Source organism: Chiloscyllium plagiosum, chromosome 45, assembly GCF_004010195.1.
Source record: "Chiloscyllium plagiosum isolate BGI_BamShark_2017 chromosome 45, ASM401019v2, whole genome shotgun sequence".
Lineage (NCBI taxonomy): Eukaryota > Metazoa > Chordata > Chondrichthyes > Orectolobiformes > Hemiscylliidae > Chiloscyllium > Chiloscyllium plagiosum.
This window is the reverse complement of record NC_057754.1, coordinates 2,965,100-2,972,820: the sequence shown is the minus strand read 5'-3', so window position 1 is coordinate 2,972,820 and position 7,721 is coordinate 2,965,100. Positions and strand designations below refer to the sequence as shown.

Genomic DNA, 7,721 nt, shown 5'->3' with positions numbered 1-7,721 from the left:
TCAAGGAGCTATGAACCTACACTCCAAGGTCTCTTTGTTCAGCAACACTCTCTAGGACCTTCCCATTAAGTGTATAAGTCCTGCTAAGATTTGCTTTCCCAAAATGCAGCACCTCACATTTATCTGAATTAAACTCCATCTGCCACTCCTCAGCCCATTGGCCCATCTGATCCAGATCCTGTTGTAATCTGAGGTAACCGTCTTCGCTGTCACATGTAGACCAGGCCAGGTAAAGATGGCAATTTCCTTGCTGAAAGGGCAGCTGGGCTTTTCCACCGGTCTGCAATGGGTTCATGGTCATCAGACCTTACTTCCAGACTTTTTAAATTGAAATTTAATTAAAATTCTTGTTAGCAGGATTTTAACCTCTGCCCCCAGAGTATTCACTGGATTAACAGTCCAGCGATAATATCTCCAGACCACCCCCTGGCAATAACTGTTTGAATTAGCAGGAGGTTGAGACGGACTGACAGGGAGAGGGGACAATGTAACCATCACTGTGGGGTGTCCGGGAGGAGAGAAGAGGGTTCAGGAATAATTAGCTGGAAAATCAGGGAGCTGGGTTCGGAACTGATGGACTGCTCGCCTTTCTCTGTACCTAATAACCCGAGCACAACTAGCTCAGTTTTGGTTAAGCGTTTTAACCGAGCATCTTCCTCTCTTTCAGGTCAGACCATCTGAGAGTTGGCCGTTTCTCCCATGGAGTCGCTTGGAGCGCTGACCACGCTGGGGAATGCTGGGGTGGGGTGTGTGTGTGGGTGGGGAAGAGGGGAACACTCTTAGATGAGCTGAACGACCTGTGTGTAGAGCAGCGTCTCATGAGGGTGGGTCAGGGAGAGACCACCCTCTGCCAAGGTGAATGTTGCTCGTGGAGCCAAGAGGGATGGGTGCCGCCCAATGCAAATATTGACAGGAGCCGATCCTGGCTCCGCTGAGATGTGCCAACGCTCGGCTGCTGCATTCCTGTGGGGCACTGGGGAAAACCAGAGGGACAGCTTTCTGGGTTTGGTCTACACACACAGCAGCATGTCCTTGCTCAGAGTTGCTCTTTTGTAAGAACACCACAAAGTTGCACAAATTGTGGGGATTTTGGATGTAGTTTAGAAGCTCTTGCGTGGGATGAGGAGGAAAGGGTGGGGGGGGGGGAAATGGGGGTGAGCGATCTGAGTGGTGTATTATACCCGTGTTGACCTGGCAAGCAGCAGCAGCAGATGCTCAGGCACTCAATGGGTTCAGTCCTTGAAGCAGGGCTAACCTGTTTGTCCAGGGATATTGCACACCTGAGCCGATGGACCTCCCACTCACGAGGTCGGGACGCTACCTCAGTTACAAGAGCCCTTGAGCCTAAGCTAATACTTTCAGCAGGGGGTGTGGGAGGAAGAGAACATGTTTCAAATTAATATTGGAATTTCAAATTAGATGAATAAATGTGGATTTGAAATCTCATGTCTGTGTGTGTGTGTGTGTGACATGTCTCTTTGAATAAAATCCCACCTGGTTCACTAATGTCCTGAGGGGAGTGGGGAATTACCTTCCTCACTCAGTCTGACCTCGGAATGGGCTCCTCTGTGTCCTCTGTACCAACCCTGGTGGGGCACAGTTCAAAGGAGCAGATAGGGAATGGGCAGTAACTGTTGGCAGCACAGAAACAGGCCTCTTGGCCCAACAGATCCATGCTGACCCTGACCCATAAGACCATAAGACATAGGAGTGGAAGTAAGGCCATTCGGCCCATCAAGTCCACTCCGCCATTCAATCATGGCTGATGCGCATTTCAGCTCCACTTACCAGCGTTCTCCCCGTAGCTCTTAATTCCTCGAGACAACAAGAATCTATCAATCTCGGCCTTGAAGACATTTAGCGTCCCGGCTTCCACTGCACTCCGTGGCAATGAATTCCACAGGCCCACCACTCTCTGGCTGAAGAAATGTCTCCGCATTTCTGTTCTGAAATGACCCCCTCTAATTCTAAGGCTGTGTCCACGGGTCCTAGTCTCCTCGTTTAACTGAAACAATTTCCTAGCATCCACCTGTGGAGTTTGCATGTTCCCCCCGTGTCTGCGTGGGTTTCCTCCGGGTGCTCCGGTTTCCTCCCACAGTCCAAAGATGTGCAGGGTCAGGTGAATTGGCCGTGCTAAATTGCCCGTAGTGTTAGGTAAGGGGTAAATGTAGGGGTATGGGTGGGTTTTGCTTCGGCGGGTCGGTGTGGACTTGTTGGGCCGAAGGGCCTGTTTCCACACTGTAAGTAATCTAATCTAATCTAAAAGATCCATGCTGACCCTGACCCCAAACTAAGCTACTCCCAGATGTCTGCTCCTGGCCCCTTATCCCTCTAAACCTTTTCTATTCATGGACTTGGGGAAAAATGCCTTTTAAACGTTAACTACCCACGTCACCCACTTCCTCTATGTTCATTCCACACAAACTGCTGTCGTTTTTTAAAAATCCCTCCTATCACCTTAAAAACATAACCCCCCCGTATTGAAATCCGCCCCCCCACCCTAGGGAAAAGACACCTGCCACTCACTTTATCCATGCTCATGATTTTGTGAAGCTGCAAGGTCACCCCTCAGTCTCCTACACTCCGTCCTGGGCTTGGGCAGCTGCCAGGGAGCTGTGAGACCCCTGACCCACCACCCTGGGGTGTGTGGGAGGCCTCTCCCTGATCAGGGTGGGGGGTGGCTGGCAAGGAATTTTTTTTAAACATCCTTGTCTCTCCCTCCGGCAGTGAGCCTGCCTGCGATGGGCCACTGACTCAGGCAGCTACTGCAGAAAAGGCAATAAACAACCTATTAATTATTTTGGTGGTGTTGACTATTTCAGTCCCTTTGTCTGTATTATCTGCAAACAGCTTGCTTGAGGTGTAATACACACAGCTATGGTGCAGGCGTGGGGCTTGAACCAAGGCCCCTGGCCTGCCAGCACCCCTTCAGTCAGTTTCACCACCCTCCCACCTCCTTTTCCTCCAAACCTTCTCTGATTCACTCTTGCACTGAGGCTTTGAAATCGAAATGCATTGCACTGAAGACTCAAGTGTTTTGCTGGTTTAAGCCTTAATTAGCTGCAGTTACCCTGGATGTCAGGCGTGAAGAGTTAACACAGGCACTGAAAAGAATGATTGAGCTAATCAGTAGCAGGGTACAAAAGCAGTGCAGTTTCTGTAATCCCTGCTGCCAGAGGAGGTGATTTAAGTGTGAGGTGGCTGGCAGATTAACGGTGGTGCATTGCTTGTCTGTGGAGTCCCAAGGATGTGAATGTGTCAGAGGTTGAATCTGACCACACACCACCCCCCGCCCCCAGACCAGCAGCACAGAACCCACCTGTGCTCATACAGCCCCCCCACACACACATTCCACTACAGGAACTGGAGGAGCAGACACTTGTCCTCAGCTGGTCAGATCTGGGGGTGTGAAGGGGTAGGGGTTAGGATTTCAGACTGTATAGGGTGGAGTTTTTAGGATTGCTGGGACAGAGATTGAGATTTTGTGGGTCGGGAGGGGTTTGGAATCAGGGTTGGGGGTGTGGGAGGAGGTCGGGATTTTGGAATCGGGGTTAGGGCTTTTGGGAATGTGGACAGGAATGGGTTGGGATATTGGGAATGTGGGCTGGGATGGATTGGATTTTGACGCACGGATGTGAGTGTGTGTTAGGACTGGGGTGGGGGGGGGAACGTGGGGTCACGTCAGGGTGCAGATGGGATTTTATTCCCAATCCTATTCTGGGTGGGGGGGGGGTCAGGTATGGTTTGGTTTTACAGGGAAGCAATAGGGCACTGGAGGAATTTGCCCAGGTCGGGGTGGGGGAAGGAGTGAATGGTTTCTGACAGTGGATGAGAAGCAGGGGGTCCCCTCCCAGCCCAACCTTCCTGCAGCAGTGATGTTTTTTGCGATTCTGACCGATTCAGTCTCCCCACCCATACCCAGAGTCTCCTGCTCTCTGAGGGGCACAACCCCTCGTTCCCTTCACCCAGTCGAACATCTCCCATCCTTTGAAGCATTTGGAGAAACCTCCTTTGCATTCATTGACTGTCCTCTCTGTCACCCCCTGGGAATCTTGATTAAAAAATGCCACATTCTTGTGAAGTTCCCTACCCAAGAGGGGGGGGGGGGAAAGACCCTTGTAATTCACTCCATCCATGCCCTCCATGATTTTATAAACCTCAGTAAGGTCACCTGCTATTCCAGGGGAGAAAAGTCCCAGCCTTTATTGTCTATTTTAAAATCTCAAACCCTGCATCCCCAATAGCATCCTGATAAATCTCTTCTGAAGCCCATCATGTCCTCGTACCTACCACTGCAGGCCACATGATGGCAGTCACGCTCCACCAGCCAGTGCGAGAGGATGAACTGCAGTCCTGTCTTGATGGTGGCCCAGGAGCTTGCAATCCAGAACTCCAACCCAATGCCGTGGGATGTGGGTTCAAACCCTGCAGTGGCGCAACGTGAAATCCTACCCCCAGGGGTGTGTACTCAGCGCCCTACTGTACTCACCCATGACTGCGTTACCAAATACCAGACTAATGCCATTTGCATGTTCGCTGATGACCCCACCAGAGTCGGTCGAGTCTCAGATGGCAGCGAAACGGGTAACAGACGGGAGGTGGAAGACCTGGAAAAATGGTGCACTGAGAACAATTGGCTCTCAATGCCGGCAAAACCAAGGAACTCATTATTGACTTTCGGTGGGGTGTTACTCATGCCCCCCCCCCTACACATTAACAGCACAGAGGTGGGATGAGTGGAGAGTGTCAAGCTCCTGGGAGTGGTCATCCACAACAAGCTTTCTTGGACTCTCCATGTGGACGCACTGGTTACAAAGGCCCAACAACGTCTCTCCTTCCCCAGGCAGCTCAGGAAATTTGGCATGACGGTGAATACCCCCTCGCCAACTTTTATAGGTGTGCCATCGAGAGCATTCTGTCTGGATGTATCACTACCCGGTTTGGCAACCGTACCATTCAGGATCGGAGACGGGTACAGAGAGTGGTGAACTCGGCCCGGACAATCACAAAGGCCAACCTCCCATCTGTAGAATCCATCTCCCAGGCCCGCTGTCAAGGAAAGGCCGCCAGCACTCTCAAAGACACATCCCACCCTGGCAATCATTATTGACTTTCAGCGGGATGTTACTCATGCCCCCCCCCTACACATTAACAGCACAGAGGTGGGATGAGTGGAGAATGTCAAGCTCCTGGGAGTGGTCATCCACAACAAGCTTTCTTGGACTCTCCATGTGGACGCACTGGTTACAAAGGCCCAACAACGTCTCCCCTTCCCCAGGCAGCTGAGGAAATTTGGCATGACGGTGAATACCCTCGCCAACTTTTATAGGTGTGCCATCGAGAGCATTCTGTCTGGATGTATCACTACCTGGTTTGGCAACCGTACCATTCAGGATCGGAGACGGGTACAGAGAGTGGTGAACTCGGCCCGGACAATCACAAAGGCCAACCTCCCATCTGTAGAATCCATCTCCCAGGCCCGCTGTCAAGGAAAGGCCGCCAGCACTCTCAAAGACACATCCCACCCTGGCAATGTTTTTCTACAACCTCTACCATCGGGGAGAGATACAGAAGCCTGAACACACGCACCAGCCAGTTTCATAACAGTTTCTACCCCATTGTCGTTAGAATACTGAATGGAATCACAAACTCTTTGACATTTGCCTGTACCTGTATTTTGCCGCTGTTTCCCTATTATTTACTATCTACGCTACTTAACTCTGTGATCTGCCTGTATTGCTCGCAAGACAGAGCATTTCACTGTGCCTCAGTACACCTGACAGTAAATTCAATTCAATTTGAATTCAATAAAAATATTGGGGGGGGTGGAGAGAAAGCAAAATCAGTCTAACAGTGACCGTGTCAATTGTGGTTAAAGACCAAGTGGTTCGTAATGTCCTTAAACAAAGGAAATTTGCCAACCTTACCCTGTCCGGCCTACATGTGACGCCACACCCACACACGTGGGGTTGGCTCTTAACTGCTGTCTGGGAAAATAGGAGTGGGTTACAAATCCTGGTCCAGCCAATGTTGCTGAAGCCCCACCGATAAGTTAAAAAGCCGTTGAACTTTAACAAGAAAAGGCACCTTTATTAAGAAAATGTTGTTTATTGAATGCTGCTCGTAGGTACAAGCTAATTAAGCAAAGTCTGTTATAGGCCACGGAAACAGACCCTTCAGTCCAACTAGTACATAACCCCAAACTATACTAGTCCCACTTACCTGCTCCTGGCCTCTAAACCTTTCCTGTTATCTAAATGTCTTGGATAATGTGGGGTGGCTCAGTGGTTAGCCCTGCTGCCTCACTACTCTGTCCTGTTCTGGTCACCCTGTTATACGAAGGATACTATTAAACTGGAGAGATTTACCAGGATGCTGCCGGGTACGGAGAGTTTGAGTTAGTTAGAGGGTGAGAGGTGACCTGACAGAAGTTTATGAAATCATGAGGGATGCAGATAGAGTTAAGGGGCGGTGTATTTTTCCCTAGGATGGGGCATTTCAAGATTAGGGGGCACGTTTTTAAGGTTAGGGGAGAGAGATTCAAAAAAGACACAAGAAAAATCTGTTTTGCGCAGGGTGGTGTGTGTGTGTGTGGATGAACATTCTGAGGAAGTGCTGGGTGCAGGTACAGTTACAATGTTTAAAGGACATTTGGATAGGGAAGGGTTTGGAGGGATATGGCTGAAAATGTGTTGCTGGAAAAGCGCAGCAGGTCAGGCAGCATCCAAGGAGCAGGAGAATCGACGTTTCGGGCATGAGCCCTTCTTCAGGAATGAGGAAAGTGTGTCCAGCAGGCTAAGATAAAAGGTAGGGAGGAGGGACTTAGGGGAGGGGCGTCGGAAAGGCATCGTTGCAAGAGGATTCGCAGTAGGTTAAAGGGTTATAGAGAGTGGGCAGGAAAGTGGAGTTGAGACCGAGATGAGATCAACCCTGATCATATTAAATGTCACAGCAGGCTCAAGGGGCTGAATGGCTTACATCTGCTCCGAGCTTTTACGTTCCTATGTTCTCCAGCTCCTGTTTCGTATGTTTTTATTCTTACAAACAGTGGGAGCATAATATAGCGACTTCCATGCCAGGAGTATACATCTGGTATAGGAACTTGTGGGCAGAGATTGCTACATGTTTAACACTCGCAAAACAGGCACAGTGAGTTCTCCCAAAGAATGAGATATTTCAATGATTTCAAATTTGGCAGCATAAGAAAAAGTCACTTATTAATTTAAGCCATTTGCGAAAAAAGCTTGAATGTTGTAACGTTGGTCCTTTTGACTTTGGCTCCCTACCAAGCCAGGGGGGAGAGGAAAGTACTCTTGATTGACACTGATGCCACATTGTACTTCCATGGTCATTTCAACGGTGCAGTCAAAGCTGAACATATGAACTAAAAGCACTAATTGAACATATTATTACAACATGGACCCAATTCCATTCTGGGAAGCGTGCTTTTGTTGACCTGTTAGTGAAATAGCACAATATCCAAGGGCAAAGGATTAAGAACAGAATGAGACCATTCGGCCCTCTGAGACTGCTAAGCTGTTCTTTAAGATCAAGGATAATCAGGGTGTCGGCTCAACTTCACTTTCCTGTCTGGCTCCCTCCTAACACCCAATTGTCGCGAGCTCAGCCTTGAACAAATTCAATGACACACCCCCGCGGCTTTTTGGTGAAGAGAATTCCATTGATTAATAAAGGGTATTCATTCCTGAAGAAGGGCTCAT

The 7,721-nt window shown here is 49.5% G+C and overlaps 1 long non-coding RNA gene across 1 annotated transcript in view; it reads left to right on the top strand.

Moving 5' to 3' along the window:
* The window catches only part of LOC122543819, a 7,384-nt gene extending 5,938 nt beyond the window's left edge, over positions 1-1,446 (top strand). The window contains exon 3 of the long non-coding RNA XR_006310139.1: positions 668-1,446. This is a non-coding gene — a long non-coding RNA (uncharacterized LOC122543819). The remainder of the gene's footprint in view (positions 1-667) is intronic.
* Positions 1,447-7,721: the final 6,275 nt, after the last annotated feature.